Genomic DNA, 14,451 nt, shown 5'->3' on the forward strand with positions numbered 1-14,451 from the left:
ATTCTTTGTTTTCACAATCTTGGCATAATTCCTGCAGCCACTGTGAAAATTAAGTCAGAATTTCTTCTCAATTCAAAATGAAAAAATGGCACTCCCCAGCACCCTCAGAAGTACCATAAAAATTACTCTGTTATCTCAAGCTTTAATCATCAGTGTATCTATTATGTTGAAATTTTGCAAAGTGGCATGTTGATAGTAAGGGTGAGGTAAGGAGGTGGGGACAAGTACATTTCTAAAATTTAGGAGGAATCTGTTCCTATACCATTCTTCTCTGGTTTAGAGGACTTCCATTTCTTATGTAGTTGCTTCAGCTATACCTCTATGAGCTTTAGAATTTTATTATACCTGGATGCAATTATCTATGTATAGTAAAAATTCAGAATACATATTATGCAAGAAATATAGAATAACATACATGCTTAATTAAACATATGTATAATGAATGGATGGAAGACTAGTATTTGAGAAATCATGTTAAAAAAAAAAAAGCAACAGCTTTTCACTGAAGTATTTTTTATCATTTAGAAACACAGAAATAAAATTACATAAAAAATTTTGTGAAGATATGTTGTGTGTTAATCTCAGTCAGCAGCTCAGCCCCACACAGCTGTTTGCTCACTTCCCCCGCAGCAGGATGAGAAGAGAGTAAAAAAATCAATATGGTGAAAGTGAGAAACTTGTGGGTTTAGATAAAGACAATTTAGTAGGTAAAGCAAAAGCTGTGCACACAAGCAAAGCTTGACCTCTCTCAGCCTTTCCTAATACAACAGATGCTCCAGTCAATCATTTTCATGGCCCTTCATTGGATTCTCTCCAGCATGTCCATGTCTCTCTTGTACTTAGTAGCCCAGAACTAGACACGGTACTCCACGTGTTGCCTCACTAGTGCCACACTGGTGTGGCACAGGGGAATGATCATCTCCCTTTGCACCTGCTGGCAATACTTTGCCTAATGTATCCCAGGATACCGTTAGCATTCCTGGCCAGAAGGGCACATTTCTGTCTCACATTAGACTTGGTGTCCACCCAGACTCTCAGGTCTTTTCTGTCAAGCTGCTTTCCATCTGAGCGTTCATCAGCTGCATGAATTTGCTCCTCCCCAGGTATAAGACTTAACACTTCTCCTTGGTAAACTTCCTGAGGTTCCTGTCAGCTGATTTCACCACCCCTGGATGGCTGCAGGACCCTGAAGTGCCTTTACACCAATGTATGCAGTATGGCCAACAAACAAGAGGAGTTGGAAGCCACCATGCTGCTAGAAACCTACAGCCTATTTGCCATTACTGAAACTTGGTGGAAAGAATCCCATGACTGGAGTGTGGCTATGAATGGCAACAGGGTGTCCAGAAGGGACAGGTGAGGAAGAAGGGGTGGAGGGGTTGACATCTATAATAAGAAATGGGTGGAATTTGAAGAGTTGTCTCTGAAGAATAGCCATGAGCAAGTTGAAAGCTTATGGGTAAGAATTAGAGACCAAGGGGAAAAAAAAAAAAGTATTGTGGTTGGTGTCTATGACAGGCCCTCTGACCTGCCCCTCTACTGTACTCTCATGAGACTGCACCTCCCACCTAGACTACTGCATGTAGCTCTGGAGTCCTAAGCACAGGAAAATCATAGGCCTGTTGGAGTTGGTCCAGAGGAGGGCCTCAAAAAAGATCAGAGATCAGGAACACCTCGCCTATGAGGAAAGGCTGAGAGAGTTGGGGTTGTTCAGTCTGGAGAAGAGAAGGCTCTAAGGAGACCTTATTGCAACCTTTCATTTTTAAAGGAGGCTTATAAGAAAGATGGGAACAGACTTTTTAATGGGTTTTAAATAAAAGAGAGTAGATTTGGGTGGGACATAAGGAAGAATTTTAATACGAGGGTGGTGAAACACTGGAACAGGTTGCCCAGAGAGGTGGTAGCTGCCCCACCCCCAGAAACATTCAGGGTCAGGTTGGATGGGGCTCTGAGCAACCTGATCTAGTTGAAGATGTCCCTGCTTACTACAGGGAGGTTGAACTAGATGACCTTTAACAGTGCTTTCCAACCCAAACTCTTCTATGGTTCTATATTCTTGTCATGTAGATAAGTTTAAACACTTTCCTTGACAATTTCCACTTGCTGATCAAGTCCACAATAGGATATTACCTGTAGGATTCTGACCACTACAGTTGAAGACAAACTGCCAGTCCATTAGTTCTGTTTTGAGCTTCGTTACAATTTATACATATGATGCTACTAAATGATAAATAAATACTTTTAAATATGTAATGACTTCCAAAAATGGTAGATAAAATTATTTGAGAAATCCTGGTTTTCAAAACCTGTATTATTTTTCCAACTTGCTTTGATTTTCCAATACAAAGGGACCCAGTATGTGGATTTTTTTCCTCTCACTTTTATTTCTCTGTTGCTTGCTGTCACAGCACTCTCAAAGCTAGCCAGCTGCAACAAGGTCTTTTACCATCACATACCAAGTTAACTTCAATAAGTAGTTAGCACACCTTGCCCCAGCATGGCCAGCAATCCCCCACAAGGTTTCTAGGGTCCATCTACAGTTCCTGCCATTTCTTCATACTCTTCAGGCCAGTCCCTCAGCTTCTCACCTCTGCTGCCTTTTCCTTGTCTCTCCTCATCCAGGGCACACACTCTCTCTCTCCTCCCTTTCCAGATCTCTCTTCATTGGCTGCTCCTCTTCTATACCCCTTAGAGCTATTTAACCACTTAACAGGAACCAGCCACAGCTGCACCTTATCCACATCAGCCAGCCCACCGCCCCTGAAGCCAGTCCACTGCTGTATATTATCAATATTAATTAACTCAGCTTCATTCCTCTACAGCTTGTATCTTCTTTCCTTTTGGAATTTTATTCTTGTTGACAGCTATAATTCCTGCTGTAGATTGTCTCTATCCTGTACAAAAGCCATTTGTTTCTATGTATAAGTTACTGGGCATTTAGGAAAGGTCAAGAAAGCAGACATCTGATTCCATCTTCCCCAATACTATGGATCTCCTTCATAAAAATGATTGTTGGTTGAAATGTTGGGTTTTTTTCCTAGACTCGTCCATTATTCTTCATTGCTTGCTCCTGTTGATTCACAAATGCATAAAGATGTTACATTATGATTTGGTATAATGTTTCCAGTAGAGAAGAACAAATACCAGGGAGAGAAGCGTATATTTATTTCCAACACACTACTAGTCTCCAAACAGCAGCACATTACATGAAAACATAACCACGCCTGCATCCTCATATCTCTTCCTGTATACACTCTCATTCCAACATTTTTGTTGGCATGTATGCACCAAAGAACTGGAAAACCGCACTATAGGGCAATATTGTACTATAATGCGCTATGTTACACTACAATAACAAGATTGGAATAATTAAAATAATTACTAATATAGTTAAAAATAAATAAGTTATGAAGACAGATTAGATGAGAGAGCCTCAGATACTGAGATGGAAGAGACTACTGATCCTGTTTTAAATAAATTCTAACAGGTTTATTTTCCATCTACAGCAAAAAGAAAAAATGAAAATTAATCAAAGGGAACAATGTTACACCACATGGAGACACTGATCACTGAGAAAGGAGTGAAGTTTATGACTGGGGTGTGACCATGTACCCCCCACCCCCTGACCTTTCTTAAGCAATAGCCACCAGTGGCAGTCATAATGGCTGCGTCTGACTTAAGTTGGACTCTGGGGAGACAGATAATAAGACAATAGCTAAAGACCATAGATATTGCTCAGTATCTGAGGTCTAGTTGAGCATGCACCAGCCAAAATACAGCTGGTATGCAAATATGACTACAAGTCAACCATCTTACTCCATGAACAGTGGACAGCCCAGAGTGCCTTGAGCTCTCCTGCACAGCACTGGGCTGCATGCCAGATCTCCCCTTAGGTAGGGACAGCTCTCAAGGTCACTGCTAGAGGTTGAGAGAATCCATATAGTGTCAGATACTTGATAAATGAATGGAGAATGAGAGTGCTGAAATCTTAGCTAAATCATATAAAGAATTGATTACACATACACAATCCTTTAGACATAAACCATTGATCGAGTCTGGGACAAAGTCTGGACCCAGGCACACCTAAACTCCCACCGAGAAGGAGTTTAGAACACAAGAAGGTCCTTTCTGAACCTCATGACTCAACAGCAGGGTCTCCTTGCCAATTTTATGTGACCCTGTCCTCTATGCAGTAAATAATCCAGCGTACCTTGCCATCAAACTTGTTGAACCACTGTTGCATTTACTATAAAATATTGTTAAATTGTTGTTTGATATCAATAAACATATTGCTGCTTCTCTCTAACAAGTGAAGTGCATCACTCCATCTGCAACACAGGTATAGCAGTCTTTGTGCTTATATCCCATTTTAGGTAGAAAACCCAGTCCCAGAGTATGTTTTTATAATATGTGTAAGGGTATGTGTAAGGAGAGTGTCTGCTTCTTAAAAGGTGAAGATCCTTTTTCAATTCATCAAGGGATAATAAGAAAAGGAGGAAGTTGTAAACAAGAGACAAACTTGGGGGACAAATGATAAAGGAGACAGTGTTGAAAACCAAAGCTGCTCAATCACACTAAACGATGAGACTGTGAGAGGTTATCTGGTAGGGGATCTGGTCAATTGGAAACTGAAGGAAACTGAAGAAACAGAAACCACAAACAAAATATAGAGAGACACAGACCTGACAAAGCAAATGCAGAGACAATGACAAGAAACAAAGGTGGCCATTCAGACTAATTGATGGGCGATTGAGAAACAACAGATGCTTCCAGGAAGACTTGGCAATTGGTAAGATTATAAATCAAGTCAAATGGTTTTCCAGGGGTGCAGGAATCAGTAGACCTATCCAGCCCCTGAGGGGATATGCTGGGGAAAGGGGAAACAGGAAGGAGCAAAATGGGGATAGGCAGAAAAGGTTATAAAAGGGGCCCATCATATGCAAAGGGGCTGGTCGGTCTGGCTGAGCCCTACACCTGATCACTTCAGTCTTGTCCTATTTTATATCCTCTTATTCACTCTCTTCTTACCTACCTCTCTGTGTAATCTCACTCTCTATTCCATGTGTATGTGTGCTGCAAGGACAGTTTCCAGTACTGGATATGCAAGGAGCAAGTAGGAGCGCTCATAATATTCTCCTCACAGTTTGAAAATCCATACCAAATTATTTTCTGTTTTTATTTTGATTACGCCTCCCCTCAACCCCCCACTCCACCCCCAGTATAACAATACAGAGAATAATAAAAGTCAAACTCTAAGTAAAAGCATCAACAAAAAGATTAATTTAAATGAATCCATGAAAATACACAGATCACCAGCCTTGAAAAGCATCCATAGAAGGGCCTTATTCCAGAAGAGAATGTTTCAAAGTTATTTTTACTTGACAACTGGCTGAATTCAGGTGAATGAGACAAGATGGAAATTGTAAATAACCTTGCAAATGGAAACTGGCAGTTCATTTAACTGTCACTTCTGATCATTTTATAAGTTTATTTGTGAATATTCAACATTTCAATTGCAATTTATAATAATCACAGACAATGGAAGGAACCACAGGAAAAAGTACTAGACTTTGCAGGTATTTGATTGAGACTAAAACACACAGAATGAAAAACCAGGAGGTTCTTCTTAAAGCATATGTTCCAGCCTAGTGCTCTTGTCACTTCAAAAAATGCACCTTACAAATAGATTGATAAACAGATTATATATGATCGATACTTATAGACAGTGAGTTATGTCAGTATTACAGAGCATAGATAACATTTAGCAGTAATGCATAGCATCCAGCCCTGTAGTAATTATACTTTATACTATAAAGAACAAATGCAAATAATGCATATAATCTCTATGTCACAATCTAATCAAAGTTGATTAGATAACTGCATGCAGTCAATCATCTGGTTTATGTCTCTCACATCCAGTAAGCAACAATGATTGCTATGTATAGTGATTATTTCTAACACATCACATCAGAAAAAAAAAGGGTGATAAACTTGTACATCACCAATTATTGGAAAGTTTATTTGGATTATCGCTATGCTTTGTTAACAATCATATTTAATGACTGACCTAAGGTCTGATGCTGGAGTACTGGTGCTCCTCTTTTGGGGACTGAGATTCACATTTCACAGGGGATATTTTTGCATACAGATGCTGCATATAGATGCAACATTTCTGATACGCAAGTTTTTCCATCTAATTTGAATGTTGACTAACTAAATTGAACATAATTAATTCCATAATATTATCTACTGCTTACTATAATGGGAAGAGTAAACATACTCCCTTGTTCTTTTCACCAAGTTAAAATAAATGAATAAATAAATAACCCACCATTCTGTTTGGTGACAGACATATTCAGTGACTCATAAAAGTGTTTAACAAAGTCAGTGATACTTTTAATACATAGTATAGTGAAGGAAGGAAAATGATTAACAAATTGCCAGTTATCAGCTGAGATAAAAATTTCTTCTGTAAACTGATAATCCTTAATATACTCTGGCTTTCTAAAAGTATTATTAAAACTGTTCCTTGAGTTTAGGGTAGAGCTCAGTGTCAGACCCTGGGTGTACAAGAAATACCCACAGCTCCTGAGGGAGCTTCATCCCCATGACTGCTTTTGGGCAGAGCCCTTCCAATTGAACTAAATAGGGTTATACAAAAGTCAAGGTAGCCAAATGAGTCTAAAACCTGGAGAAAGGTCTGAGTCAAGCCAAGATGTCAAGTTTGCCAGGTAGAGTCTGTATTTAGGATCAGGGAGGTGTATGGCCAGGCACAAGCACCTTGCAGTGGAGTTCAAGCAGGGGCCAGAGTCTGCGCCTACAAGCAGCTCCTGATCAAAGGAGGGAGAAGGCCCCTGATAAATCTCACAGCTCATCTCCCAGAAGAGAGGCACACTATTAGAGTTGACTTTGAGCACAGGCAACAAAACATCTCAGGCAGTGAGGTAAAGAGGTTGCAGAACCTGCTGTACACAGAGTACCAACTCTGCCAAAAATCCATCAAGTCCTTATAAGAAGCAAGATAAGTTTCTTAACCATCATATCTCCCTGGTGAGCCAAGAGTCTCATTCTCTGCCACACTAAGCCACGAGAAAAAAAGGAACTGATGTATCTCTTCTAGACTCTCTTGTCTGCAGCCTGAGAATTTGCTAACAGCAAAGTGGGGGAGGAAAAAGGCTTTTGAAAATTCCCAACATATACTCTCATAGAAAGATATCTGCCTAAGTATCCCACTACTAGGAAATACTTTTGAAAAAAATGCCAGAATTCACTGAACTTCTTACATAGTCACCTTTAAGTTTTTCCATCTTATCATTGTAAACTTACAAGGAATTTTCTTCATAAACTAGTATAACATTCTTTCCATTGCTCTGGATTATATTACAAAGAAAAGTCTGGATTTATGTTATTACATGAAAAATTAGTAAATTTAGGTCTTTATTCTAATCCTAGTTTAGAACTATTTGCTTTACTCCACGGTGAGTAAAATCAGCATGAAGTGAAGAAAACAGTATGCTGTATGGGCAACTGTGTAACTAGACATATAAGTAGTTCCCAACCATATGAAAGGGAATCATCTAAAATGACACCCAAGGGATTTATAGTACAATTTATTCATAGCTAAGATTTTATAAATATTGATCTGAACTCCTTCTATCTTTAGACTATTACAGGTTTTTTAGTTCAAAAGTTGTGTCTCCAAAGGATACACAGGGTAACTCTGGAACTTCATCCTGCCTACACAGGTGGGAAAACAGATCAACATGAAAATTTCCTGAGTATAAAGCTGCTGGATATACTCTGCCTTCTTCGTTTGATCTTGTTTCTCTTCTCCATGAACTGGTTACTCCGAGGTCAGGTAGGACCATCATGGTTTGAGATTGCAAAAATATCAGTCATAATATTTTCAGTGCTACTGATTCCACTTTCTGATGCTGACTGGTTGGAGCTAGCCATTGCCTGTGGCTTGAGGGTGGGACAATACAAGACTGTGTGAGAGAGTGAATTAAAAATAGATGCCTCTTTCTTGGATGTGTGGTATGTTAATTGGTGGTGCCTCAATTCTGTTGCCAATCCTATTTGTCAAAGTGTCTGTTTTCACTAGAATTTAAGAATTAATTATGAACTGTAGATATTGGCATATCGATGTCCTCAAATAAAACTAAGAAACACAGTACTCGGTAATGTATTTTTAGCTTGAAGCATGTCTCAAATTAAGTGAACATTGGTTCTGTTTCATCAGTGATTTAACATATTGCCTTGAAATGCTTCTATTAATCTGGTTAGTATCTCAAGTATTCCTCAAGTGAACAATGTTATTTAAGCTTTGCAGTAACAAGCAGAAAGTGTTCAGCTCATATTTAATCACAAACATGCCACAAATTAAGCTAAAATAGTGTTACTGAACACAGCACAAACAGTTTTATCTCTGAAAATTTGCCATCACATATACAGTAACATCATTCGACTTAAATGATTACTCTGGCAGAGGGTTGGAGCAGGACATTCATAAAGATATGCACTGTCTAATCACATAGGATCTGCGTGAGTATATAGCAGTCAATAATTTTAACACAGTCATGCAATTTTTATGCAAACATATCAAGATGTGGAACACAGTCTGTATGCTTTCTGACAGTGGTTTTGTTACCTGTACACCTCCTAAAATAAAGAGCTCTGGTCCAAACACAGCCAAACCCTTCATGAGCAGTGCTTTCAGTGGAATTATATTTTATTCTTACTTAAATTGTCTTGAAATTGTTTTATTCTCATAGTCTGTCTATTCAGTGATAAGTTATGTATCGAGTAATATCCCAAATTATAAAACAACACTCCCCCCCACCAAAAAAACCCACCAAAATCATCCAGAAAACAACGTGCACACATGCAGATGGCAGCTGTTGCAATATTATAGGTTGAAGTAATAAAATATTAAACAAACTATATCTGTACAGGAAATTATAGAAATTGTGTTTTCCAAATAATATATAATTTATATTTTATAATATTTGTGGATTTGAATATCAGTCATAATTGCAAATTATGCCATAGTTATCATTAATAAAATATTAATATTATCTACACATGGAAATGTCTTTGTGAGGAAAAATATAATACAGCAATATTATTTTAATTCTCATAATTTTGGGGAGATTAATACACCATGAAGCCTCTCAGTCTTGCCTCTGTTCCTCTAACATCTACTTATTATCGCTCACTTCTACTTTATTGCACGGTGCTCCTTTCATAAAGCTGGTCTTAGTTATTTACATTCATTTAGAACAAACTGCACAACTGTCAGATAAAATTCACACATCATGTAACAATGTCCAGATATTTCTTGCCATTGTTGCAATTCTCTAGCCTGATAGTTCTACATATTCTCTGGTCCAGAATGCAACTCTGTGTACCACTATACAAACAGTAAACTATTGTGAGCATATGTATTATGATTGTAAAAGCAATTCTCTCTTGTACAGAAAAGTGAGATGTTAAAAGATTGGGCTCCCATAATAATTAACACACAGATATCATATTTAGTATTTTATTCTTACAAAAATTATTGTCTGTATTTACTATCTTCTGTAATTTCTTAGTCTTACAGAAATTGCTGTAATACTGTTTGTAACTGTAACTAATGTATAGTTACATTTTACTTCCTTTCAGACAATAAACTAATTATTGTATTAATTAATATTAAAAAATCAAGAATGCTAAGTTTAAATAACTGCTTTTTAATATAATTAATATATGAAGAATCAGTAGCAGAGGCTGAAACTAAAGCAATGATTAAATCAACCTATTGAACAAGCTCACTAAGATGTAGCAAACTTTCTGAGACACCTGGGATATAACAATAAACAAAAGGAATAACAAGAGCATTGCCATCAAAACCATACAGCGCAAAGAAAAAATGAAGTTATACAAGAACAAGCAGTGGGCATGTTCCCCAAGAAAGTTCAGCTGAAGTTCACCAACTTGTCAACCACCAAGGGTCTTGAAAGACCCTAAGAAAGACCACCGGGAATGAAGTGTGCATATGCAAGTTTCTAATGATATGTAAATAATTTCTGGGAAGTGGTTATAATATGTTTTAGATTTTGGGGAAATATGATGAATATGTATGCTTTGTTGCAATAAATTGAGGAACACTGGTCATGTAGGGGCACATGATTTGAGATACTAATCTCTGTGCACCAAGCACTGTAATAAAGAACATCTGCCATCTAAACTTACAAAAAAAAGTATTTGAGGGTTTTCTTCTTGCCATTGATTGTTTGGGGTTTTTTATCACTTTCTAAGACAATCTTTACACTTTATTTGATAAAATATCTGGCAATGTCTTCATTTTATTGTGTTATATAGATGCAGAGAAAATCATGAGTCAGCATGGTTAATGCTGAGCTAGCTTATCATCAAGTACTACATGTAAATATCGATTACATTAGACATAGCATGAGGAAAAATAGCTTTGAAAGATTTTAACATCCTTGTGAATTTATGGAATTTTATGTTTTTGAAACGTCATCAGGATGCAATTCATGCCACTTTTGTTTGGCAGTTAATGACTTTTAAACTACAAAACAAAGCTGAATTAAATGGATTTTTTTTATCTACCTACAAGTGTTCCCATAGCTTCAGCAGCTACCTCTGCAATTATGAATCTCAGAAGTCTCCCCACCGGGAATCTCTCTACCTAGAATATGACCTCACAGGTGCCCTGCTGTTTCCTCAAATGAAAGGTGTCAGACTTAATTTCATGAGCTTGTTCCACTCTATGACACTGTTATAGTATTAGCTACTGTAATTCACAGTCCTAAAGTCATTCCCAGCTTGACTTCTCTCTGCCCAGAACATTGCTGTGTCTTTTGCCTGCCAAATTCTTCCCCCTCTGTCCTATGATCTGGTCCATACCCCATGGGTTATATATTTGTGGATACGTTTCCCTTCCCAAGTGGCCCACATGCTCCATCTGAAAACGTGTGCAGGGTGGACATTCAACTTTTTATCTCTCTGAAAATAAAACAGGATATTTGTGCACTTCTATAGGTAGAGCAGGGAGAAGATACTTGAGCAAGCTAACAGGAAGACATGAAGAGAGACACTTTTATAATTTTTGCTTGTCTCATAGACTTGGCTACCTTAGTCAGTGACAGTGTATCTATGAGACTGGGCTTGAAAATCTACTAGAAGTCCTCCACTAGAAATTAATGTTGTCCCTTCATGATGGTGGTGCAACTGCTACAAATCTGTATTTGGTAATAGCTTGAAAAAAGCTCAAACCAACACAACAGTTCAGATACTGTATATTTATTTTATACATGATCCCTGACCAGTATGGATTCTGATATTCATTAAAAAACACCTTTAATAATTATTTTTTTTTTAAATTGAATTCATGAGCCTGTTCACTACTATAAACACAAAATGTTGACAGAAGTTTTTTAGTTTCATCGTATGCTCAACAGCTGAGGAAATTCACTACTGTTGGAAAAGAAACAGGTGACAAAAGGAAGACTGGTCTGTAATTACAATGAACTAATTGCCCCTGAAACCATTAGAAATGAATGATTAAGGAATTAGGAAAAGATCACAGTAGACTAAGACCAGAAAGGAATTGCTATTGCAGTGACAAAAAAATGTTAGTACTTTGTAACTTAGGGATCAAATCATTCAAGGTTCAGTAACTGAACTACATCAATTCTATATGAAAGTCATGTACAAACACAGAACTATGCAAAATTATCTTCTATAATTATCAGTACAAAATGAAACCTAAAAAAAAATAGAACTCCAAGTCATAAGGACTAAAAATATGTAAATACATTGTGGAAATTTAGCCAGAAAAAGAGCTATCCGATTAGAATAAAGTTACTGATATAGGGAATAACACCCACACCCACACCCAAATTAGTATTTAGTAAAACAGCAAAATTAATATTTATTATAAAGAAGACTAGGAGGAAAAAAAAAAAAAAGCAAAGGAATTATAGTCCATTTAGTATATAATTTGAGAACTGAAAAAGAAACAGTGTCTGACAAATTCTGAATGCCAGAATGCGAAAGCCCTGTAGATCTGTATGAGGGGAGAAAATTCTTTCAAAATGTTTTTACTGGCAACCCATGAGTGCACAGTAGTAATAAAGCTAATGTAGAGGTCAGTTTGTAAAATCTACTGGTAAAATATTTATAGCTCTCAATTACACTAAAGCAACGCATGCAGGCAAAAAAATCAACAACCCCAAACCTATAGGACTGTGGTATCCTAGCTGTTAAGTGTAAAGGAATCCTTTCTTCCCACTGACAGCAGCTCTGGTTCTCTTCCCTTGCTCCTGTTGCTGACTAGAGCAGAACATTAAATACCACAGCAGAAACTTCTGTGTCTTAAGATACGATATTAGTAATAAAACATTAATAAACAAGCTGATGATGTAGTTAAAATTTTTAAGGGTGAAATTTAGAGTGATGAAAAGCATCTCTGTGAACCTGATTCTGCAAAGATAATGGAATCAAGGAATATGTTGCCGCATAAGAATTTCTCATGATGTTACACTATGTGGAACACAAGGCAGAAAAACTACAGCTAAAAAAAAAAAATAAAAAATCCATAGATACTGACAGCTCCTATTTGAAAGTAAATAAATGGATGGAAAAAGAGGTAAATTCTCAAAATGGCTGACTCCAGTCTTTCTAAGATACTATATCCCTTTAAGACATTTTGTTTTCCTTAGAAAGAACAAATATACTTTACAAGGGGACAAAAGTAAAAATTTGTAATGTAAAATAAACTGCTGGAAGTGTATATTTTTATTTCCTGCTTTTGTAATGAACAGTAATCTGAAACAGATTAGTTAAAGGAGATAAACAACTTCAAAAATTAAAAGTTTGGATATCACAGAGATATCAAACACTATAGGAATGTTTCTATGTTAACAGTGACATTCTTCTCCATAAGCAAGAAGTTGCAAACTACAAGAAAAATTTACAGAGTAAAAAACTGTGTTTTAAAATGAACCTGTAAAATACAACTTGGCTATCCCAGCTGCCCATATTTAAAGACAAATTATGTACTTCCATAAGGTTGTGATGATTTTGTTTGTTCAAATTTATGATTGAATATTTTTCCACAATTTTCCTTTCATGTTTGACAAACATGAAAATTTGTGAATATGTGCTTGTGGCTATCAGACTGAAAATTAGAGCAACTGCTACTGAAATGAGAATTTTACTCAGGAAAAGAACCAGCACTGTGTAGTCTGTTAGAAGAAAAAGTGGTGTTACACAGAGTACATCTATTTCAGAGTCCTAGTTCAGATTAGAAGAACTGGATTAGTTTCACATGAAATTAAACTGCAAGTGCAGCTAATGTGTTCCAAATGGTGATGAGCTTTCAGTTTTAATCTGAGCTAAAGCTACTCCAGAGGAATTCCTCTGCCTATGTATGTGTGTATATATATATATATTTATATATATATTTATATTTATACTTTTATATTTATATTTATATTTATATTTGTGCATGTGTGTGCGTATATTATATACATATACACACAATTTATATAGTTTGTATGTTAGTTCTCAACCCCAGTTTCACAGCATATGAATTAGTCCTATTGGGCTAATGTATGGCATTCATTGTTCAGGTAGGTACAGACAGAGGTATTCAAAGAGCTTTCTGGAATCTTGTTACTAAAAACCCTTCCCTGATCTGAATTTCCTTTTTTAGCAAGTTGTAATGTCTGGATATAAAATGCTGTTGAATATTTTTCCCTATACTTTTGCATCAAAGCCTAATTATTACCACAGTGTTTGCAGCCAAAATGATGCTGAGTCTCTGAATGCTTGGAAATATTATATGCTGCTGCTGCTATTTCATATATAAGTTGAATACTTGGTACAGCTTTAAAAGAAATGTTGTAGTAAATAATCAAATATTTAAGCATAGTCAGCAAATTATGGGAATTTACTTTGTTGTCTCATCTAAAGTCTAAATTCAACCTTAAGTTAATTGAAACATTTATTTTTGTTTAGATTTGGACTCTTGTAGGATGATCAAAATGTTGCTGTGTCTTCTGCATTTAAAATGTCTGCTAGTGTATCTTCATGTTACTGCTACAATTATGTTCTTTCCGATCTGGACTATTTCTAGTACAGGGTGATTGTAAATAATATTACTGCCCAAAAAGAAAATCTCCAAAATGTGGACATACTTTCAAATTCTTTTGCAAAATATTTAAATGTGTCTTTCACCTGTGTTCTAAATAGGCCCTGCCAGTCCTCCAGCTTCCCCATGGATGGCTTTACCTCTTCCTACAAACAGAAGAATGTAAAATATCAGTTGTTCAACACTTCTTTCTTCAAAAAAACCCAATAAATCTTTGAGCCTCAACAAAACATCATGTCGTTACTCTAAGAAAAAAAACAGAAAACCTTTATCACCTCAAAGCTTTT

The sequence above is a fragment of the Falco biarmicus genome, chromosome 3 (genome assembly GCF_023638135.1).
Source record: "Falco biarmicus isolate bFalBia1 chromosome 3, bFalBia1.pri, whole genome shotgun sequence".
Taxonomy (NCBI): domain Eukaryota; kingdom Metazoa; phylum Chordata; class Aves; order Falconiformes; family Falconidae; genus Falco; species Falco biarmicus.